This window comes from Lissotriton vulgaris, chromosome 5 (genome assembly GCF_964263255.1).
Source record: "Lissotriton vulgaris chromosome 5, aLisVul1.2, whole genome shotgun sequence".
Taxonomy (NCBI): Eukaryota; Metazoa; Chordata; class Amphibia; order Caudata; family Salamandridae; genus Lissotriton; species Lissotriton vulgaris.
This window is the reverse complement of record NC_141693.1, coordinates 1,650,192,978-1,650,218,531: the sequence shown is the minus strand read 5'-3', so window position 1 is coordinate 1,650,218,531 and position 25,554 is coordinate 1,650,192,978.

Genomic DNA, 25,554 nt, shown 5'->3' with positions numbered 1-25,554 from the left:
AAGGAGAGGAGAAGACAGAAAAACAATGCTGGCTCCACCTCCTGCTGGGCGGCTGACGACCCTGCCTCTCTCTCCGAAAGGAGAAGAGAAGACAGAAAAACAAAGGGGCATAATATCAAGGAACGGCTTTAAAATTATAGCCGCTTTACAGCAATATTGGGCTTGATAATATGCCGTAGAAAATTCCAATAGAAGCCCATGTTAACACCAGAACATGGGTTTCTATTGGAATTCTCAAGGGCATATTATCAAGCCCATTATCGCCGCTTTAGCAGCAGTTTCCTGCCACTAGAGCAGCGATAATTTTAACGCCGTTCCTTGATAATATGCTCCAAAATGCTCAGGAACTGATCTAAACTGGTTCTGACCAAGCCAAGGCCTCTCTGCCTCTAGAGAACAAAGTAAAGACTAGTATAAGAAGGGCTACCCAGACTACGGAAAATTAGATCAATCTGGAATCAAGAAGGAACCTCTGCCAAGGAGAAAGCTGGATGACTGAGGAAGTACTATCCTGCTGTGTGCTTGTGGACTGACCTGCAGTTGCTTTGCTGCCAAGGAGAGAGGAAGGACTTTTCTGTGTGCTGTGTTCCCTTGCTTGAAGAGATCACCAAGGGCCTGAGTAGAGCTGGCCTCCTGTTAAGAAGTCCCAGGAACAAAAGGTCTTTACCTCTAGCTTCCCCCAGAACTCTGCTGAGTGAGTTCTGCCCTTCCTAGAGTGATTGATCCATTTGTGGGACCTCTGGAAGTTGTTGTCCTCTGTTTGGGAAGCTGGACAAGGAGAAAAGAAGACAATCTGCAATTTTCACGCATCGCTCGCTTGTGAAGTGCATTGTCGGCAGTGCGAGGAAATTTCCGTCACCGTGAGGATCGAGATCATCGCAGCGCCTATTACTGCTGCGAGAACCGACGCATCGTTCGCTTGCGCAACGCATCACCCCGGTGCGGGAAGATTCATGTCACTGCGAGTATCGTCGCAGAGCCTGTCGTCACTAGGTGAGATCGCCGCACCGCTTGCTTGCGTACCGCATCACGTCACTGCGAACATAGTCACAGAGCCATCGCATTGAGGGGCCGCAAGACGAGAAGATCGACACTGCGCCGCGCATTGCCGCCGCACCGGAGATCGTCACCGTCCCGAATATGGTCGCATTGTGCCTGTGCAAGACGCTTCCTACCAAACCTGCGCACCAGAATCCATACAAGGTATTGCATCCCTCCCCATACAGACCGGATTCATTGCAACACGCTCACTGCATCCAGGGGGGCTGTCGCATCGCCTCCCCAGGGTCTCCGGAGTGGCACATCTCTTGTTTTTCAACGCAGCAGCTTCCACTTGAACTTTTGTCGCATCTACAGGTACTTTGGGCTAAACATGACTCATCTGTGGATTATTTTGACGCAAACGCTAGAACTCTTTTAAAATCATTTTCTTGAACTGTGTATGTTGGATTTTTGTCGTTTTGGTCTTGTGTAGTCTAGATAAAAATACTTTATTTTTCTAAACTGGTGTGGAGTCCATTTGTGGTATTTTCACTATGTTACTGTGAGTGTTGGTACAAATACTTTACACATTGCCTTTGATAAGCCTGTCTGCTCGTGCCAAGCTACCAAGGGGGTGAGCAGGGGTTATCCAAATAGTGTATCTCCCTTACCCTGACTAGAAGCAAGAGTCCCTATTTGGACATTGGTACCTACCTCTGCAAACTAGAGACCCTCAATGTAGCAGTGCAATCCTTACAGGTGAACCTGCAAGAAATAATATCAGATTGGAATCTAAGCGTTTTTACCCACTTCCCAAAACTGCACACTATAAATGAATCTTGTTGCACAATTCCTTCTTAGAGACTTGCCCCATCTCAAAATGTACTTATTTATCACCAAAACCCAGCAAAAGTAAAATGATAAATAAGATACAATCATACATTAAATCTCTTCCAACTGGCAGGTACTGGCAAAAACACAAACATCCATTATACGCTAAAATGCTCAGTCATGGCTGCAACACCCACAGTAGGATCACAAAATATTTTTTATGGGCCCTATAACTGTGTGTAAAAGCTCATGGAGAATACACAACCCAGGCACTCCACGTTCTGCAGAGGAGTGCTGATTTCCTGAATTCCATCTTTGGTGCGTGTAGCGGAGGTATTTTTCCATTTGCGCGTTCAAAGTTTGTTTTGGCACTCAATTGCGGATGCGGATGGACAGCTTGCAACCATGCATGAGCCTTTGTGCTCGTTCACACCGCTAGTGAGCTCCCTCAAGACTTAAGCTCACTCGGGCGGTTTCCGGCCGCGACAGCACCAATGTAATGCTGATCACGCTCGCAAATGGTGCGCTCGAGCAGGTTTTGTGCTCAAGAAGCAGCAGAGAGGCTTTTTAAGTCTATTTTCTTCTCCAAATGGCCATTGAAGTTGTCTTTTTTTTGTGTGAGAAGTCTTTTTATAACCTTTTTTTTCCAACAGGAAGAAAGTGCCCCAGAGACTCCAAAATCCTATTACTGTCCATCAAGCTCAATCCAATGCTTTGTCCATCTCGTTGGTCATTTTTCATTGGAATTTGGAGCTGGAAAGATCACTCTCCTTGTCTGCTGAATATATCCCATTGGCTTTAAGAACTTTTTATTTTAGATTTCACAAGTAAGTTGACAAACTGGCAAATAAGGGTGTTGTCTATTTGATTGGGGGCATGAACCAGGATTTATTTGTACTTGTATTCAATTTTTTAAATTTATTGTAATGTGTGACCTGCAATTTTCAGTTGGGGCCTAGTTTATTTTGCATGTAATTTTTCTTCTTTTATAAAGGAAAGATGTTGCACAGTTCACACCATTTCATCTATGTTTTGTAATAAAATTGCAATATTCATTTAAATCACTATGTGGCCTAGTCTGCCAATGGGCCTTCCAGCAAGTAGGCCCAGTAGTAGTATGGGTGCATGAAACAACTGTTTCTGTGGTGTCTGTTGAATCAGAACATCTTTTAGGTCATTGATGGCATTTGATTAAATTACAAAATATGTATTTTTTGGTATATTTAGCATTTTTTCTACAAACAGTGTATAGGTGGGGTAATTATATTCGATTCATTTGGAGGATATGTGTTGTAAAATTTCTGAGTCCAGGTAAACTTCATTTTTGGCATTGCTGAATTAATGCTCTTTTTTCTGTCTTACTGTGCCTCCTTTGTCTGGTCCATGTGTGAATGTGTTTGTCATAAGCCACCATTTGACTTTGTTACCCATGCCATAGGCCAGGGACGATTTGTTTTTATAGTCGGTATCAATAGGCCTGTGTATTCTCCTTGTTTTCCATGCTTCCTTCTCGTTGTTGTTTGACCATGTGGCTGGAGGACATTTTGTGTAGGCAATCAGTGTGCTTTTGCCACAGGCCTGCTGTATTCTTTGTTTTGGTCATGCCTCATTGTTGGTGGTTGTTGTGACCATTTAACTGGCGGCCATTTTGTGTAGGCAGCCAGTGAAATTTTGCCATAGGCCTGCATATGTTCTTTGTTTTCCAGGCCTCCTGCTTGTTTTTTGTGACTATGTGTCTGGAGGCCATTTTGTGAAGGTAGCTAGTGTGCTTTTGCCATAGTCCTGCATGTGCAAAAGGAGCTCATGATCGACGGAATGTTGAACAATGCAAACATTCACCTCCAGTCACAAAGATCTTGATTTAATCCATTGTTGTTTTGCTCACCACGCCACCCTAATTTGGAACAAGCCATATGCCAATCAGTCTTGACCCTGCATCTCATAGGAACAGTCCAACCTGAACTGCCAAGCCAGGTCCTCCCTGGACCGGAAAAAAGCATCGTGAGACAGGTTTCTGGCCTTCATTTGATCTTTGTTGTGGTCCTGCCTCCTTGATGGTTGTTATTAGTGTGACCATGTGGGTGGCAGCCATTTTGTGTAGCCAGTGTGTTTTTGCCACAGGCCTGCATGTGTTCTCTGTTACTAATGCTTTCTTGATCAGTGCTGTTGTTGACCATATGTTACTGGCTGGCAGCCATTTTGTGCGTTCAGCCAGTGTGCCTTTGCCATAGGCTTGCATGGAAGGATGCAATATCAGATTAATAACATGCTTGAGGATAATTACACTTATTCTAAAAACAAAATTAATTTTAAAAAGTAATCTCATTTTGTATTGTATTTTTTTTAGTTGCATGACAGAGGCACGCATGCCTCTACCACACATGCCTCTACTACACAGCCCAAACCATGAATGCACCTTAACCACTTATTCCTTTACCACACATTTTCATTGTGAAGGCATGATTGGTACGGGGGCATGCATAGTTAAAATTGCCATTACCTCGTTCCCCCCTCCCTGCCCTAAGTCCTAAAATTATATTGCCCTGACTCAGCCCCCTCCCCGAGGCGTAAATCTTGTCCTGCCCTTATATCTAACCGTTCCCCCCATCCTGAGCCCTAAATAATTCCCCTGCGCTGTCCATAAAACTACCCCAAACCCTTCTACTGCCCTGAGGCCTAAAACCCTCCCTTAATTAAAGTAATCCCAACCTTCCCACCCTAAGCTCTAAAACCGCCCCCACTCCCAGAAACTCCACCAAACCCAGCTGCTGTCCTTATAACTACTCCAACCCCCTCCCCGACTCCTAAAACCCCGCCCCCTTTTAAAAAAAGTACCCTGACACCCCAGCCTGAGACTTAAAAGTGATCCTAACCCTGAAAACAAACCTTCAAACCCAGCCCCACTTACCTGTCCACGTTAGGAGCATCCTGTTCTGACTCTTCCTCCTCTTCTCCCCACCCATCCTAAACACTAGACCATTATCTGCCTCACTCACGCATATGCGTGGTTCAGGCCAGCGTTGTTGCACTTGTGTTGGAATGTCACGCATGGCTCTGCCCACGTTGTACCAGCCCTTTCCCACTTTTTTATGTACATTTTATTTAAATGTTTTTCATTTACATTTTATTTTTATTTTAATATCTCTATTTTTTTTATTGTAAATCATTTTTTTCCGTTTCGCCTCTGTTGATGCATCATCCATCCATCCATCCACCATAGGCACCAGTGGTTCACCTAATTGGCAGTTGGCCGTGGCTCCCAACCATTTTTTCACTGGTAGCCGAGTGGGTGAGATGTAAGCCCAACCTCGAGAGTACTTCCTGTTGTCTTCCTTAATTTAATTGGGATGCAATATAATCATATTTGTAACAAAATAAAAAGATAACAGTTGTTTGATAAAAACTCATTAAGTGAGAAACGATACAATGAGGAAGACGAAAGCAGACGTAACAGACAATAGGAAAGAGTATATCATATCTCTTCATATAAGTTTCTTTGCAGAGGCGAAAGTAAGAAATATACTTAAAGTTCGCAATACATCAGTTCATACTTTAAACCTGCCATGCGCGAGCAAGAAGATTGTTTTGTAAATGTGTTTATATTTTAGCTTCTTCATCACAAAAATAAATTGAAAGGCACCTTTTTTCTAGTGAGGGTTAGGGAAGTTGCAAAACAGGTAAGAGATTAATTTGGCTTGGGGGACCAAAATTTGAGAAACATCTTTTTGTTAGCATTGAAACAAAAGGTCTTAATTTTGACCTTGGAACCTGCAGTCCTGGGTCCTAGTCCCATTTCTGTGATGTCACCAAAATCAATTGATTGCAGGCAAAACATTTTATTTATTTGTAAATGGAACTGCTAAAATGTGCTTAGGAAAAAATCATGTAAGCTGATTACTTGCAGCTGGTGTGCAGTCTAGTAAATAGTTGTTTAATAATGGCGATTTTATGTTCATGGTTCATCGTAAGACACTCCAACAGTGCTTCTTCTGGACAGGCACATGACATCTATGCATCCTGTTGAACACTGATCAAACTGCACCTTTGCTCATGAAGAAAAAACAGAGTAAACCGCCTCCCCTATTTGTGGCACACAGGTTCATTCATGAACGTTGTGCTATAACACATAAGTACATGTACATGCAAACATTTATTTCATACGATTGTAACTGATTACATGTCATATCATAAACTCATGCCCATAGTACAATTATCAACCATAGCAAGGCACAATACTAAACGGAGTGAGATTTGTCACGGCCCTTGGTCATAATTAGCTTTCCACTACAAGCCCTTACTTACCGATTTCTCTGGGAAGAGGGTCCCATGAGGCGAGGCACGGCACAACACTGCGGGCAGGAACAACGCGACTGAAACCTCTGAGCTGCGTGGGCAGAGTAATGTGAAGACTATCATCTAAACGCATGTTCAATTGTTCATACAGACGCACGTATAGCAGTGCGCTCTTCAGCCAAATCATTTTTAAGGTGGCATTTCAAACCCTGACCTGCATGTTTCTGAGGCTCCAATTTCTTCATTGTGCGCGGCGCCCCTGGCTTCTAATCACGGCGCACCGGGGTGCCGTGGCGCACAGTTTGGGAAGCACTGCACTAGACCATTATCTGCCTCACTCACGCATATGCTTGGTTAAGGCAGATGCGTGGTTCAGGCCAGCGTTGTTGCACTTGTGTTGGAATGTCACGCATGGCTCTGCCCACATTGTACCAGCCCTTTCCCATTTTTTATGTACATTTTATTTAAATGTTTTTTATTTACATTTTATTTTTATTTTAATTTCTCTATTTTTTTTATTGTAAATCATTTTTTTCCGTTTCGCCTCTGTTGATGCATCATCCATCCATCCACCATAGGCACACTGCCGCAACAGCATTCAGTTTTTTAGTTATATAATTCAGTTGCCTCCTGGTGAACAACCTGGCAGCTGTGCACTTTAGATTCTAGCATCATGAATTTTTTTAAGATTGGCGTTCCATTTACCCATTTCGTGTCTCCTTTAGAATATATTGAACATAAAGAAAGAGCTCTATCATTCTGTATATAGTGTGTTAGGATGGGGACTTATGGTATTGTAGTCTGGATTGACTTCAAAGTGGTTACCTAAGTTTACAAAACAATCACACTGATATTGCCTTTGTCTGTACTAATTCAAATTGCAAACAATGCCACATTTCACACTAAATGTTTTTCCTGCTTGTTTGCTTTTAGGTGTACAAGAGAAGAAACATCACCCTCAGTACTGCCAAATAGAAGACTTGCACATTCAGATGTCACTCTGCCAATCACTTCTGCTTGTGCAGCATGGGGCAACTGCCAAGTGAGAGCTTTAAGAGGGCCCCAAAGAAACTTGCTGCCAAGAAAATGTCCAGTGAGAAGAAGCAACCTTCCACCATTGGCATGCTAGCTAGAAACGTGTGCCTGTCCCTAACCTAAGATCATGAGCATGTCTGTCTGTCTGTGAGGCAGCCACTGCAATCATTTGCAAAGTAGTACGCAATAATTTCAGGAAATAGAGCAAAGTGGACAGCATTCGCATCCAGCAATAGTACATTTTCCTGACGTTGGAGCAGAAGGGGAGGTTGAGCTTCCTTCCAAGCAAGTACCTCCTCTTTTAGAATGATTGGCTCTGAGATTTCCAACAAGAAAAAGTAAGGGTGCTACTCCACCATCTTTTTCCAAGCACTACTTCTGATGATGATAATAGGGACATGGAGTGGACCCCAGCAGAGTCTAGTAGACGACAGGAGAGGCAAGGGATAAGGAAGGTTCCTGAAAGACTTAGGGGCATATTACCAACGAGTAGCAATATTTATCACTAACTAGGCTTTGCAACCATTTTTTTATCGCTAAGCATCGCCGGAATTTATCGCTGAGATAACTTGCTATTAGCAACGGTTATCTCCAAAGCGATAATTTTTCCGGGGATAGCATGAATATCGCTGAGAATACAGCGATATTCACGCATTAGCGACAAATTGCTCTTAGCCATGTTATCCACCTCTCATTGGATAACATGGTTAAGAACTGGTCTGAGCAGGCGTTAGTTTTTGGCGATAGCAGGAATATTTCCATCGCTACGCCCGCCTTGCTAATAGGTGATAGCGACGTTAGCGACTGCTTTCAGTCGCTTACAGCTTGGGTACACCCACTTTGCATGTCATTAGCGATAAATATTGCTGACATGCAAAGTGGGCCCCAAAACGCTCGCTATCGCCTAAAATCTGTCGCTAACATCAGTTAGCGACAGCTTGCTAATAGAGCGATAGAACTATCGCCGCTTAGCGGCCGAAAATGGCCGCTAAACCGGCGATAATTGCCTATCGCCCCCCTTGGTAATATGCCCCTTAGACTTATGGGAGGAGATAATGAGGAGGATGACAACAATGAGGAAGTGATTGTGGAAGGTGACACAGAGGAGTATGACATTGCTATTCAACTGGCACAGGTAGCAATGCCAGCTCCCATATTTGCAAAGCCCCAGCTGAGACCTGCACTAGCCCTTACCTCAGAAGAAGCAGAGAGGCAATCAATGACACATCCACCTACCTCCGCCAGTGCTTCTTCAGGCAGTGGCAGTGGTACAGTAAAAAAATACTTTTCCCTAGATTGGGACTTTTTAACGTTTACCAAAGAGGGGGAGCACATTGCTGTATTCAGTATTTGCCACAAAAATGTTTGTCAAGGAAAGCCTGTTACAATTTACGGTACTGGAGGGCAAACGACTTGTAAAAAAACACAACACAATCAATTGGGATGTGCACCTTAAAAAAGAAATTGGACAAAAAAAATTGAACGGTGTTGTGGTGTTGGGGTGACCCAAATATCATCAGCTACAAGTCCAATCACAGAGGTAAGTGATGATGAGGAAGGATAAGGTGACATTTTCACACATAGCAGCCGTCTCCCCAGCAGTGTGTCAGCAGATTTACCCACCTTTGCGACTTCACAATGGCACAAGTTTTGGAAAGAGATGAAGACACCACAGCATACAGTGACTGCCCTACCATGATGTACATTGAGTCTACTACCACCATCTACTTCTCAAAAGACACCTGTGTCAGTGGCCCCAGAAAAGAAAATCTAGGCTACAGGCATGTTTAGGCATGTGTACAATGGGAAGGTGGCAAAAATGTGATCTCTGTAGCTCCTCCCTTTTTGTGTGGAAGAATTGGGACTATTAGAATTTGTGGCAGCCATCTGCCCGAAATGGAGATAACCATGTTGGACTTATTTTGCCAGAGTCGTTGTTGCAACGCTGCATCAAAGTGTGCTGTAGTTGGTTGGACAAGCTTTGCAGCAAAGTGTTGTTCACACATTCCACCTGACAACAGATATGTGGACCAGTTTTCAGGCAACTGATTACATGTTCATCACTGCACATTGGTTCTCTATTGCAGGGTTAAACCAAAATATATCTGAAGGTCTTGGCACTGAAAAAAGTTTTTAGAGCATTCGACAGCATGCAACACTGGCCATGTTCGCAATGGAGAAATCAAACACAGCTGTAAACATCTTGGAGGAACTTAACAGCAACATGAATGAATTACTGTGAACCAGAGGTTTCAGAATTGAATTTGTTGCCACGCACAATGGCAGTAAAATTACATGTCAAACAGAGGATATTTTAGGGTCCTGTTTTTGGCCCATAGCATCAACCTGGTGGTGCAAGACTTTCTCAAAAACGAAGACATAGTCAGCAACATACTAACCACCTGCAAAAGAATCTGCACTCATTTCAGCCATTCTTTATAAGCCCAGAAGTAGTTGCGGATTATTTAGCATAATAATAGAGCGCCAGTTAAAGCCCTGATACAAGAGATACTAACACGTTGGAACTCAACCCATTGCATGTTACAGCATCTGTTTGAGCATTACAAAAAGACCAATGACTATTTCATTCAAAGAGGAGGGTATGTAGTTGTGAACGCTATGACCATGGATGAAGAGTAATGGGGCCTAGTCAAATTCCTGACACAGATGCTACTCCCTTTTGAGGTTTTCACATGGGAAGTTAGTAAGGAGGACTGTACGATGGGCTAAGCTATCCTGTTGTTGCATCTACTACAGGACCAGGACCAATTACATATTGCAGCCTTTGTTTGAGTAGTACAAACAGATAAATTACTGTGTCATTCAAAAAGGAGGTGAAAATTGCAAAAAACACAGTTGATTGACAGAATGCAGAACAATGTCTTACATTCACCCCAGTACAAAGATCTAGGCCTAAATCCATCGTTTTTTTGCACTCCACACCACCCTAGGTCAGACAATGGCTAAATGCAAATCAGCCTTGACCCTGTGCCTCATGGGAACAGTCCAGCCCGAACTACCAAGCCATGTCTTTCCTAGACCGGAATCAAGCATCCAAGGACCGGTTTCTGGCTATCAGCCTTCTTCAGCCTGGATAGCTTGACTCCAGAGCCTGTGACTCACGTCTGAGCATACCCAGCCCACTCGGGGTGAAAATTGCAAAAAACACAGTTGATCGACAGAATGCAGAACAATGTCTTACATTCACCCCAGTACAAAGATCTGGGCCTCAATCCATTGGTTTTGTTTCACTCCACACCACCCTAGGTCAGACAATGGCTATATGCAAATCAGCCTTGTCCCTGTGCCTCATGGGAACAGTCCAGCCCGAACTACCAAGCCATGTCTTTCCTAGACCGGAATCAAGCATCCAAGGACCGGTTTCTGGCTATCAGCCTTCTTCAGCGTGGATAGCTTGACTCCAGTGATGTGGAGAGCCTGGGACTCACGTCTGAGCATACCCAGCCCACTCGGGGTGAAAATTGCAAAAAACACAGTTGATGGACAGAATGCAGAACAATGTCTTACATTCACCCCAGTACAAAGATCTGGGCTAAATCCATCATTTTTTTGCACTCCACACCACCCTAGGTCAGACAATGGCTATATGCAAATAAGCCTTGACCCTGTGCCTCATGGGAACAGTCAAGCCCAAACTACCAAGCCATGTCTTTCCTAGACCGGAATCAAGCATCCAAGGACTGGTTTCTGGCTATCAGCTTTCTTAAGCCTGGATAGCTTGACTCCAGTGATGTGGAGAGCCTGTGACTCACGTGTGAGTATACCCAGCCCACTCGGGCGAAAATTGCGAAAAACACAGTTGATGGACAGAATGCAGAACAATGTCTTACATTCACCCCTGTACAAAGATCTGGGCCTAAATCCATCGTTTTTTTGCACTCCACACCACCCTCGGTCAGACAATGGCTATATGCAAATCAGCCTTGACCCTGTGCCTCATGGGAACAGTCCGGCCCGAACTACCAAGCCATGTCTTTCCTAGACCGGAATCAAGCATCCAAGGACCGGTTTCTGGCTATCAGCTTTCTTCAGCCTGGATAGCTTGACTCCAGTTATGTGGAGAGCCTGGGACTCACGTCTGAGCATACCCAGCCCACTCGGTGTGAAAATTGCTAAAAACACAGTTGATGGACAGAATGCAGAGCAATGTCTTACATTCACCCCAGTACAAAGATATGGGCCTAAATCCATGTTTTTTATGCACTCCACACCACCCTAGGTCAGACAATGGCTATATGCAAATCAGCCTTGACCCTGTGCCTCATGGGAACAGTCCAGCCCGAACTACAATCCACAATAACTGAAAGCAGCAGTGCAAAGTAAAAGTAAAACAAACTACTTCAGGCCTAACATTCTATAAAATAAAAGAGTTACCCTTTATTTTTTGACAAAGAAACCTACCCTCTCCACCTACACAACATTCCCACCCCTCTCCCCAAGCAAACTGATCTAAACTCCAATGACCCACAATTTTAAATGTCCAAAGAAAGAGAAACCTGGTTCCAACTCCCTTTCCAATCACTCCACCCAGCCACAACAAACAGGTTTCTCCCATCAAAACAAAAAAATAAAAAAGGGCTAGAAGAGGGCTTTCTTGCAGGTCCATGCTCTGCTCCATCGTGGTGAGCCGGCTCTCAATAGTGTCAAGCTGCTGCAGGAAGTGGTACAGCAAGGGCCTGGTGTTGGCAGTGTGGGAGTGGGTAGCAGCATTTTGTCAGCTGCGGGGGTGCCGACCATGGGTTGGCCGGGAGACCAGGAGGCTGGAGGCTGAGTAGGACCATCAGCACTGAGGTCGGGCTGGGAGGATTTTGTATCCTCCTTCTCCTTTTCCAGGACCACCAGCCAACAGTATTCTTGCTGGATATGTGTGATATTCTGTATAATATGTTATATTGTCAGCCATTGTAGGTCTTATTTCAGAGTTCTGGAACTCTGCTGACCAAGACTCAGCTTGGAATGTATACCTTTGATCTTGTTAAGCAGTTATTCTGTTGTCTGCGCTGAAGGTGGAACTAGCAGGCTGAGGTGTTACCTAATACTTAAATAAAGAACTTTTACTTCATCTTTGACTGTCTGGAGGATCTTTACAATGGCGACGAGGATATTCTGGGCTATAAGAAATTGCTCAAATTTCTTTGGGGAACTGTCAGGACTACCAGGGGGGTACTGCGCGGTCTAGGGCCACGCTCTCTTTGAGCTTGCATGCCACTATGCGCTAAACTCTCTTGCGGTAAAGCACATGAATCTACTTCCTTGGGTCGCTGGTGGTTGCTTTGCTCTCACTTGCGTTGAGAGGTTATATCTTATTGGTTTGCACTGAATTCCATATGCTTTGTTGTGATGAATGATTGCTATAAATGAACATTATGAAATGCTTACTGTGATGAATGTTTGTTATACATGAACATTATGTAAATTACTGTACTGTTGTTGAATTAGGTAAAAGGCCCTGAAGAGATTTTCCATTATTATCTGTTCATGGGGCATTACTAAGCTTTCCTTGTCTGAAAGCAGTCTTTTTCACTATGTGCTCTACAGTTCCCAGAATTCATAATTCCCAGCATTCTAAGGGTGAGCAGCTTTGGAGCGTGGCCACGTTAACGTCTGCAGCCACACCCTTTCACCAGTGCTCACTATTCCTTTGGATTCCTAGAGTGGGGGGCTTTCTCTTTGGCTTCCGATTTCTTCCTGTGTTTAGATCCGATTTTGCAGAGCGGTGAGACCCTTCTTCTTCTTTGGGCACAGTGCTCTGTTCACCGAGCTTTTCTTTGTCTGGGATTCCTCTGGGGCATTCTGGCCTCAGAGTCAGCATCTGCTGCTTTCGAGTGAGTTCTGCTAATCTTTGAAGCCTGCCGGCTCCTGTATTGAAACTCCTGTTATTCGAATTCTAAAACAGAGTAGGTCGTATTCTGTAGGTAAGGGCATGATTTTCCATCATTGTGTCAAAATTCACATGCTTTGTAAAGAACTCTGTTTGAGCCTTTCAGCTAATTTACTTTTGGTGAACAATTTGAGAGTGTGCTTGCAGTTTAAACATTGTGGCCTCATTTGCATATTTTCCAAGTTATTTCTTTGGTCATTTCTTGTTTATTTTGGACTCGTAGTTCATTAGAATTAGAACTACTTTGTTTTCTGTTTTTGTGGAAAGTTTAACCCTTTAGTTGAAAGTGGCATAGTTAACTCTCCAGTTAAGCAAGGAAATATTCAAAGCAATCATTGAAGAGAATTAATCTGCTTGCATATTTATTTAAAACATCATCTTTAGATTAGACCATTGTGTGCTAAGGTAATAACGCTTGGCCTATGGAGAGAGGAACTAATTCCATGTTTTAAACATTTATTAGTTAGAAGCTTATGACCAAGAGCTTTGCTTAAATTGCTATTTGAAAAGCATTAAGGATTAATAGTATTCCACATTTTGTGATTTAACAAATGTTTGCTGCGTACTAACTTTTCCTTTTCAGATCTCCTTCCCTGCAGTTCCCTTCCTAAAATCACTTTCCCCCGCTTGATCACTTCAATCCTCTGTAAATCTAAAAACCAGAGTTGAAGGTATCGAGAGGTGGGCCATCGTCTCGTCGCAACAGACCCTGAGGAAGCCTACTTCTGACAGAATAGTGAGCCCACAAATTATATTCCTCCCGGTCTTTACGTGATTACACAATGGCCACCTTGGATAATTTAATGAAAGTGATTGTACAAATGCAAAGGGATTTAGCTGAAGCAAAGAACGTAACCGCAGCTCTGTCTGATAAGGTGGATCGTATTCAACAACACAGGACTCCTCTCCCTCAAGATTCATGGCCTACATTCAGACCCGAGACGCAGTCTTCTAAAAATATAGCAGTTACTGTTCCATCACAAATCCCTCTTGCTCCTCCTGAACGTTTCTCTGGTTTCCCTTCTAACGTTCAAATATTTCTGACTCAGATTGAACTGCACTTTACTTGTAGGCCTGCAGCCTTTCCAGATCCTCAGTCAAGATTCTCCTTTTTAATTTCCTATTTATCGGGGGATGCAGCAACCGGGGCAACCTTTAGTGCGTCAAGATAGTCCGCTCTTGTATAACTGGCGAAGATTTGTAGAAGAATTTGAAAAAAAATTGATAGGCGCGCAGTGACTTTGTCTGCTGATCGAGAGCTTCTACAATTACGACAAGGAAACAAAGATTTAATTTCATATTTATCAAACTTCAATAGGTTGATTTCTGAAACTTCTTGGTCTGAAGAAAAGAGAGCAGCTCTCTTTTATCAAGGATTGAAAGATGAGCTCAAGGATGTCCTTGCTCAAATGGACCCGCAACCCACAACTTGCCCAGAATTAATAAATCTTACTTTGCAACTTGATCATAGACTTTCTGAAAGGAGAACAGATAAAAAAAGAATTGACAGATACAGTTGGCGATTTGACAAATCCAAAATACAACCTAGTATTTCAGAATCCACAGTTGAACCTATGGAAATAGGAACCCTTCGTCAGCCTTTGTCAAAAGAAGAAAAGGGTACTAGACCCAAGAATGGGCAGTGCTTGTATTGTGGCCGAAGGGACATTTTTGTAAAAGACTGTGCAATAAAGCCTAAAGGAAAAAACATAAACAACAAAACAGTTGCGGTAACTACAGAAAAAATGTCGGAAAACTAATATGCTCAAGGTGTTTAGAAGGGGATCTCTTGGGAATCATCGCTTTCCCTTCAATAAATTCTTGCGTTTCAAATTACAAAGCTCAATTCCGATTGGCAGTACATATCACGTTGAGCACAGCAGTTTACCAAATGGAAGTCCTAGTGGATTCTGGAGCTACTGGGAATTTTGTAGATTTGGAAACGGCCCAAAGATTGCGCATTGTTTGTGAGAAAAAAGAAACACCTGAAATAGTGCAAGCAGTTGAAGCAAAGATTTTTTCAGGAGGGCCGGTTACCATGCAAACATCAAAAATTCACATCTCTTGTATTGACGCTAATGAACAAAAACATTCTGAGGAACTTTAATTCGATGTTATTCAAGAGCCTCAATATGGTTTCATTTTAGGGATGCCTTGGCTTTGTTTACACAATCCTATAATTGATTGGCAAAAAAGAGAACTTGTTTTTCTTCCCAGTCATTGTCGTTCTAAGTGTTTGTTGTTTACTAAAGTAGCGCAAGCACAAATAGCTACAGCTGAAGAAAAAGAAACTGTTCTTCCAGCCTGTTATAAGCAATTTCAGGAAGTATTCAGTGAAGTTAAAGCTGCCATTCTTCCCCCACATCGGACATACGATTGTCAAATAGACCTTGTTCCAGGCTCCTGTATACCGAACTGTCAAATCTATGCTCAATCAGAAAAAGAGAATCAATATTACGACAAAACCTTGACCAGTATTTAGAAAACGGTTTTATACGTCCTTCTCGCTCACCAGCAGCATCTTCTTTATTTTTCATACCGAAGGCAAATGGCGAGCTAGAACGTGTATAGACTTTCGGGCTTTAAACAAGATCACGGTAAAAAACAAATACCCCCTTCCTTTGATACCTGTTCTTCTGGATCAGGTAAGAACAGCAGTCATCTATACTAAATTGGACTTTCGAGGTGCTTACCAATTCGTAAGGATTCAACAAGGAGACGAGTGGAAAACTGCCTTTAAAACTCAATATGGTCTTTTTGAATACTTGGTGATGCTATTTGGGCTTTGTAATGCCCCGGCTGCGTTTCAGTTTTTCTTGAACGACGTTTTACGAGAATATTTAGACTTATTTGTCATTGTATACATGGATGACATTTTCATTTATTCTGACTACGTTGAAGTTCTTGAAAGCCATGTTAAGAAAGTTTTGACCACTCTTCTAAAACATAACTTGTATTGCAAGTTATCGAAGTGTGACTTCCATGTGACTCAGGTAGAATTCTTAGGAGTGATTCTCACACCATCCGGTATGAAAATGACTGATAGAAAGATTCAAGCTGTTGCGGATGGGCCAGTCCCTAAGTCAGTTAGAGATGTGCAATGCTTTTTAGGTTTTGCAAACTTCTATCGTCGTTTCATTGATCATTTCTCTGCAGTAGTGGCTCCAATTACTCGACTACTGAGAAAAAAGGTACGGTTTGACTGGACTCCAGAAGCAGATTTGGCTTTTCAAACTCTGAAAAGGGCATTCACAGCAGCTCCGATATTGATGCACCCAGATGTCCGGAACCCTTTTGTCATTGAAGCAGATGCTTCGGATGTTGCTATAGGCGCTATTTTGTCCCAAAGAAGCCAACAATCTGGTCAGTTACACCCTGTGGCTTACATGTCGAGAAAATTAAATCCAGCAGAACAGAATTATACTGTAGCAGAGAAAGAGCTGCTTGCCATCCATGAGGCTTTTAGGAATGGCAACATTATCTTTTAGGAGCTCGCTTTACTGTAACAGTTTACACAGACCACAGAAATTTGCAGTTTATGAGTTCAGCTAGAGTATTGACTCCTCGTCAAATGTGTTGGATGATGTTCTTCGCAGAATATGATTTTATTGTAACTTATCGACCTGGGGTTGACAATAAAAAAGCTGATGCGTTATCCAGAAAAGATTCCTCTTTAGAAAGACCGGAAGGATCACCACAATCCATCATTAATCCAGCTCAGGTGGTAAGTGTTCTAACAGCAGAACAATTCTTGAATGACATTTATGAGAGTTTTCCCCCTTCCTCTTGGTCACAGTGGATCGATCAAAACAAAGGCCAATCTGTTAAAGAAGGGATACCTTTTCATGGACAACAAGTTTACCTACCCACTCAAACATTGCAAGAAACAGCATTTGCTTGGCTTCATTCTTTTCCTTTAGCTGGTCATCCAGGACCAAAAAAGACTATAGAGAAAATTCAGAAAACCTTTTGGTGGCCAACCATGAATAATGACATTGTAAAACTGGTTCGAGAATGTGAGACTTGGGTGCAATATAAAACTGATCATAGCAAACCAAAAGGATTGTTACAAGTTCTTCCCACGCCTACTGTTGTGAACGTATCTAGGACCCTAATTAAATATCCCCGATTTATGCCCTTATGTTGTTATAACAAATCATATCCTTATAAAGTCATAAGAATCATATCCATATTTAGTAATAACCAATGCAGTTCAAATACGGCAAGGCTACATCTTTAGACTCCTAGAAAATACAACGAGTTCTTTAAACATACGAAACCTCCGGCAACCCGGGTATTCCCCGTGCTTTTGTTTTGATTTGTCCTAGAACTCCTGCGAGTCCTGAAAGAACTGCCAGTTCTTAGTGACGGTTCTTATTGACGTCTTATGTCCAACCTTACATCAAACACGGCACCTTCCAGGTATAAATATACCAGCGTTTGCCTTAAGCAACACACTGTGGTTTGGAGCAGAGCGGCTATTTACTTACCCGAAGCCCAGCTGATGCGAGTGCCGAAGGAAGCCGTCCCTCCCATTTGTCATACTGAGAAAGGCGCTGTCTTTTCTCCTGCTGAGAAAATCCAGCTCCAGTGTTTCCAGTCACCCTTACGGGTTACTGGGAGATCGAGTCCTGAGAACTAGATACAAGACCTCCTTAATTCTAAAACCAAGGTATGGAGCTGATTAGATCCTTAGAGAATTCTTGATTCAGAATCTTGGCAAAACTAACTTAACTTAAACTGCAACTTCCTTACTCTTTTCCACGTACTAGGCTTAGGTTAGGTACACTGGGTAGGTAGCACCAGTTGAGTACGTTTAGTCAACTTTTATCATTGTATATAATTGTATATATTTTATCCGTTTTAAGTATCATATGGCTCAGAAACCATATCAATGCTTTTACAGTATTATGTCATAATACTCCTTTTACTGTACGCACTTTACTTTATGACAAGTATTGCAATTGTGGCAATTCAACTCTCTTGCGTGAGAACGAAGACTGCCCAATAAATAACAACTTTTATTGAAAACGTCTGTCTCTCTATTTCTCTGCATTCTGGTGAAACTAAGCATGCACAATTGACGGGGGGAAATAGCTATATATTGTTTTCACACGACTCTGGAGATATACTCCTTATTCTGGAGGGAGCAAAGTTGTCATGTTTATGCGGTTGTCAGAAGCTAATCCCTTCTTGTCTAATCAGGGAAGTTAACTCCTCCCTGTTCATTCGAGAAAGTTTCTAGTGACCTCTGAGCTAGCTGGCATACCTAATTAAGTCTAACATATTCAGTAGAGACCTAGTCGACCTCAGTCCTACGTCTAAACTGCCGTTTATGTTATTCCAATGCGAAGAGCCTATTGGGAATATAGGAACTACACTACACTACCATACCATGGGAACATGTCTCTTTGTATTTCATCACTAGTTTACCTACAGCACACCAACATTCGGTTATTCTAGTGGTTATAGACAGTTTAACAAAATATGCTCATTTTATTACATGTAAAGCTTTACCAACTTCTAGTCAATTAGCACAGATTTTGGTCCAACAAATAGTTCGGTTACACGGTTTGCCATCTGTACTTTTATCCAATCGTGGATCTCAGTTTTAATCTAGGTTCTGGCAACAATGGTGTCAATGACTACAGATCACATCAAACATGTCAACAAGCTACCATCCACAAACTGATGGTCAAACTGAACGTCTCAATCAAACGTTGAAGCAGTATTTGCCATGTTATGCCACTGAAGCAAAAGATTCTTGGTTAGATTTACTATGGATGGCAGAGTTGGCTTACAATTCATCACCTCATTCATCCACTGGCACAACTCCCTTTGAAGGATTGTATGGACATGTTCCCAACACCATTCCTTTGGCTTTACCTAAGACAAGTTCAGACACTCCGGCAGTACAAGATACAGTTTGTCGTATGCAATCCATCCATCACCTAATTCACAAGAATCTTCTTCGAGCCAAAGAAACGTATAAAGAACAATATGATAAACATCATAGACCAGGTCCATTATATAACCCCAGAGACAAGGTGTGGATATCCACAAAGAAAGTTGTCTTCAAACTGAAAAGTATGTTTCACCCAAAGTTTATCGAACCTTACAAAGTTGTTCGTCAAATCAATCCAGTCACCATCAAGTTGTTTTTGCCTCCTTCTTTACGAATACACCCTGTGTTTCACACCTCTCTTTTGAAACCTGCTGGGAATACAACTACCACTCATCCAGCACCACTTCTGGTCCAGGGACATTGGGAATTTGAAGTGAGAAAAATATTAGATTCAAAACTCAGAGGCTCAAATCTTTGGTATCTAATTTCTTGGAAAGGTTATGGACCTGAAAATGATTCATGGGAGTCCGCTAAACTAAAAACATTCATTGTCCACGTTTACTACGACGCTTCCACCTCCTGAATCTTCAAAATCCGGGCCCTAGATGTTTGGGGAACTGTCAGAACTACCAGGGGTGTACTACGCGGTCTAGGGCCCGCCCCACGCTCTCTTCGAGCTTGCATGCCACTATGCGCCAAACTCTCTTGTGGTAAAGCACATGAATCTGCTTCCTTGGGTCGCTGGTGGTTGCTTTGCTCTCACTTTCGATGAGAAGTTATATGTTATTGGTTTGCACTGAATTCCATATGCTTTCTTGTGATGAATGCTTGCTATAAATGAACATTATGCAATGCTTACTGTGATGAATGTTTGTTATACATGAACATTATGTAAATTACTGTACTGTTATTGAATTAGGGAAAGGGCCCTGAAGAGATTTTCCATTATTATCTGTTCTAGGGGCATTACTACGCTTTCCTTGTCTGAAAGCAATCTTTTTCCCTATGTGCTCTACAGTTCCCAGCATTCATAATTCCCAGCATTCTAAGGGTGAGCAGCTTTGGAGCATGGCCACTTTAACGTCTGCAGCCACGCCCTTTCACCAGTGCTCACTATTCCTTTGGATTCCTAGAGTGGGGAGCTTTCTCTTTGGCTTCCGATTTCTTCCTGTGTTTAGAGCCGATTTTGCAGAGCGGTGAGAGCCTTCTTCTTCTTTGGGCACAGTGCTCTGTTCACCGAGCTTTTCTTTGTCTGGGATTCCTCTGGGGCATTCCGGCCTCGGAGTCAACATCTGCTGCTTTCGAGTGAGTTCTGCTAATCTTTGAAGCCTGCCGGCTCCTGCATTGAAACTCCTGATGTATTCGAATTCAAGAACAGAGTAGGTCGTACTCTGTAGGTAAGGGCATGATTTTCCATCATTGTGTCAAAATTAACATGGCCTTGTAAAGAACTCTGTTTGAGCCTTTCAGCTAATTTGCTTTTGGTGAACAATTTGAGAGTGTGAATGCAGTTTAAATATTGTGGCCTCATTTGCATATTTTCCGAATGTCTTGTTCAGAGAGTTATTTCTTTGGTCATTTCTTGTTTATTTTGGACTCATAGTTCATTAGAATTAGAACTACTTTGTTTTCTGTTTTTGTGGCAAGTTTAACCTTTTAGTTGAAAGTATCAGGGTTAACTCTCCAGTTAAGCAAGGAAATATTCAAAGCAATCATTGAAGAGAATTAATCTGCTTGCATATTTATTTAAAACATCATCTTTAGATTAGACCATTGTGTGCTAAGGTAATAACGCTTGGTCTATGGAGAGAGGAACTAATTCCATGTTTTGAGCATTAATTAGTTAGAAGCTTATGACCAAGAGCTTTGCTTGAATTGCTATTTGAAAAGCATTAAGGATTAATAGTATTCCTTATTTTGTGATTTAACAAATGTTTCCTGCGTACTAACTTTTACTTTTCAGATATCCTTCCCTGCAGTTCCCTTCCTAAAATCCCTTTCCCCCCGCTTGATCACTTCAATCCTCTGTAAATCTAAAAACCAGAGTTCAAGGTATCGAGATGTGTGCCATTGTGTTGTCGCAACAGACCCTGAGGAAGCCTACTTTTGACAGGGAACTCATTTCACTGTTAAGACGACCACAAACCATAAGGAAGTAGGTTGCAGCTCTCCAAGAGTTCAATTTTACTGTAGTTTATGTTCCTGGTGCAAAGAACAATTTAGAGGATTGCTGTTCATGCTTGGTGAACACTGATAATACCAAGAACGTTGACTTTGAGGATGAGTGTGATGATTTTGATGACTTTGCTGTCTGTCTTGTCAATGAGAGTGTAATCAAGAAGAAAGTCTGGGAAAATGAGCTTTCAAATGATGTGTCTCTTCAATCTGTATGTAATGGCATCACCGGAAATTGGGTCAAGAATGCAAAGGTAGACAAAGCTCTTAGTGGTTTCTTTCGAGTTAAGGATGAACTTGCATGTCAGAATCGAATTTTAATGAGAGGCACAAGGCTCGTTCCACCAACCTCTTGTAAGATCGCAACTGGTAAACTTTGCCCATGAGAGCCACTCTGAGATCTCCAAAACAAGAAATTGTAATGAATACAATAGATGTGACAAGATTTTAAAACAACGTGTACAACCTATGTCTTTGAGAACTCTTCCTAAAAATGTCTGGGAGGACGTAGTTATTGACATTCTAGGGCCTATCAAACAGACAAGTGTAGATACGTTTTTAATAGTCCTCCTTGATGTTTATTCCAGGTGGCCTGAGATTAGAATGACTAATTCTATAGAAACTAAGGATGTTATACGTTTATTGAGAACATTTTTGAAAGGGAGGGTTTTTCTTTGGCTCTACATTTAGATAATGGTGTCCAGTTTACCTCCAAAGATATGATTAGCTTCTTGGATGATAAAGGGATCGTGCATCAAAAACAAAAAAGTCAGCACTTCATCATCAAGAAACTAACAGTATCATTGAAAGGTTCAACAGAGTTCTCAAAGAGACTATTCAGAGAGCTCTTTCTAATAATATCTCTAAGGAAGCTGAAATTCATAATAAAGTTAAGAATTACAGACTAACTCCTCATTCTTCAACTGGTAAGACACCCTTTGAGCTTTTTCGTAAGCGCAAACCTTCCCCCTTGTTGTGTCCTTCTTAGATACCCAGAAGTTCCTCTGGTTCTTTGTGTGTAAATGAAGACAAAGAGCGTATTGAGAAAGAGATTAAGAATATGTACATGAATAAAGAGTTTTTTGACAGAAGAAAAGCGGTTAAAAAAACCATTGTGAAGGTTGGAGATTTTGTTAAAATTTGCAACCCTCATAAGACATCTGCCGCTGAGGTTTCTAAGTTCTCACTTCCTATGAGAGTCATCAAAGTGTTCAAGAATGCCATTAGAACAGAAGATCAGGAGGAGGAGCTACGCAGGCATCCAAGATGGTCACGTGAGCAGAGGGCTCCCGAGACCCGCGCCGCCCTCTCGCAATTATCCTTCTACTATCCTGAATATTCCTATGGGCTTTTGAAGTTCTACTCTTGCTGACCGTCTTCAACTTTCTGGCCTACCCCCGGACGAGACCGGGGCCTCTGCTGCCTTGGCTGGCCGCGACGTAATTCAACAACAGCGGTCAAAGTACATTCTCTCCATCGGTGTCATTGTCACTTTCAGTTTCGGTTTCTATTCTATCTCCTATTGACTGTTCTGGAAGTACTCCTGACTCCGGACCGCGGTGCCCTGACTGTCTGTGCATTTCGTCCATATCCCTGTCTTACAGGCTGCGATTTGGGACGTAAACCCTGCTTTGGCGACCTGAAGATGACTGCCATTTACACCAGGTCCAGAGGGGCCCTTCGGGGCGCGGCTTCCAATATGGCGACTAAACCTGAAGCTGAGAGGCGCAAGACGAAAGTGCCGACCCATGGGGATTCCATCCAAACTAATATTATGGACCGCTATACACAACCGAAGGGTTCCCCCAGTGGTGCTGGCCGTAGTCTTGAGGACCCAAGGACGGACCCTGCGGTGACATCGGAGGTCTCCCTCCAGGATCTAATGCACCCCATTGCTGGGATCAAGACTGATATGGGGCTACAATATAAGGCCATTGTCTCAAAGATCGACACGGTAGCCGTTGATGTTACCCTCATTAGAGCGGACTTGGCTAAGACCAATTAGAGGGTCAAAGCCTTGGACCTTAAGGCCTCCAGTCTTGTTACTGATATGGCGGACGCGCAGTCGGAGATTGGCAACCTGCGATCATCACATGATCTGATGGCCAGACATCTGGATGAGTACGAAAATAGGGCCCGACGTAACAACATTCGCTTAGTCGGGGTATCTGAGAGCAGTGGTGATACTTCCGTTGACCTACTAGTGGAGGATTTAATTGTAACTCATCTCGCTCCCGCCGGACTTAGTAAGTTCTTTGCGGTTGAGCGTGCGTACCGTTCCCCGGGTGGTCAGACTAAACCGGGGGCTCCCCCGAGGCCTATTATCGCTAGGCTTTTCCACTTTCGGGATAGGGACGCTATCCTCCAGGCTTCTCATAGGCATGGCCCACTGAAGTATGAGAACAGTTTAATTTCTGTATATCCTGATTTCACTCCTCAAGTCCAGCGGCAGCGGATGGGGTACCAGAGAGTGAAACGGCGCTTGTGGGACTTGGGACTCAAGTATGCAATGCTGTTTCCGGCATGACTTCGCATCGAGTATCGAGAGCGTACTTTCTTTTTTGATCAACCGGACAGTGTTGGCGACTGGCTGGACTCGATGCCGAAGATGGATGATGGGAGTGGAGGCCCTGGTGGCGCGGACGGAGGTGCATCGGCACAGGAATGACATTTTGGCTCTTGCTGTCTGGTTTTGGTTCATATTCACCGGCTGACTTTTGCTTTTATTTCCTTATTATTGCTCTAGGCCCAAGGGTGGTGCGGGCGGGAAGGTCTCTCTTTTCCTCATCCGGGGCTCTTTGTGTAGTGTTCTATGAAGGGGCGACAGGCACACTGCAGTTTGGGGTGGCTTTTTAGTCTTACGCGGGGGTGCAGGGTGGGGGGTGTTGTACCGGGTTTGGATGGGGGTGGCGGGGGGGTTTGTTATTGTTTTTGTGTTTGTTCTTTTCACATGGTGCAATATCTATTGCTATTATACTGTTGCTCTTGGGTTTCGAGGGGGGGTTATGGTGCGCCGTCGGGATGGGGGGGGGTGATTTGAAACTGTTGTCTTGGAACGTTAATGGCCTGGGTGACAAGATAAAACGTGGTATTGTACTTCAATTTCTCAGACGTCACTCCCCTAATATAGTCCTGCTGCAGGAGACCCATCTGATAGGAAATGCATGTAGGGCCCTTGATAGATGAGGCTATAGGTTGGTAGCACATGCTGGATTCACATCTGGCTCCAGAGGGGTCGGCATACTAGTTAAATCCTCTCTGCCCCTTGAAATAGATGAAGTTGCCCTTGATGATAGGGGCCGGTATGCTGCTGTCTCTGGGCGATGGGAGGGGAAGGTGCTTATGGTTGTTACTGTCTATATTCCCCCGGGTCTTAAGGCTACCACCTACGCTGATCTGGGGCGAACTCTCCTAGGGCTTCTAGATGGTATCCTTGTACTGGGTGGGGATTTCAACTCGGTGGTCTCGGGTGAGTGCGATCGATTACCCCCCAGGGTCCTGCCGGCATCTCAGTTGTGGCTGCCTGAGTTGCTTGAGACGTTCGGAATGGTGGATGTCTGGCGGATGCTGTACCCTACGCAAAGGCAATACACGTTCCACTCTGGAGCGCATTGCAGCCTTTCGAGGATCGATTATTTTCTGATGTTGTCTTCCCATACCCCCTTGGTACGTGGGGTTCGCCATCTTCCCAGGGGCATTTCCGATCATTCACCCTTGTTGCTTGATGTTTCGGTGGGTTTTTGTGGTGGGAGTAGGGTTCCCCCTGTCCATCCTTGGCACATAAGGAATCCTAAGCTGCGCTCTGAGCTTCTCAAAGCTATTGACTATTACTTCAACGAGAATGAGGGGTCTGTCTCTTCCCCTATTTCCTTGTGGGAGGCTCTTAAAACTGTAATAAGGGGCTCTGCTCTGTCATTGATTGCAGCCGATAAGAAGGCCAAACGGGAGAACTTAGTGCGCCTTGAGGCGGATATTACCTCGCTTGAGAGTGACTTGGGTGGCGACGATACTCCTGCAGTCCTACACTCCTTGGCGTTAAAACAGGCTGATTATAGGGCCCTGGTGACCGATGCTGCTAAAATTATGAAAGGGAATCAGCTGGGCAGAGTCTACGATGTGGGCGATAAGGCGAGTAAGCTACTGGCATGGCTGGATAAATCTGAGAGAAAGAGTCGTGTGGTGCCAGTGATTAAACGATTGACTGGGGAGTGTGTGTCTGAACCAGGTGAGATTATGGAGTGCTTTGTGGGCCATTTTCAGACGGTCTATCGATCGGTGAGTGATAGAGACGAAGCTGACTCTCGCCTGCTTTTGCGTGATATTGCGCTGCCCTGTGTCTCGGACGAGAATAGAGCCGCTTTGGATGCGCCTATAACGACAGACGAGGTTGCTATTGCGATACGATCCCTTCGCTTGGGTAAAGCTATGGGGCCGAATGGTTTGCCCATCGAGCTTTACAAGCTATGGCCGGATAAGATGGCGACCCATTTGC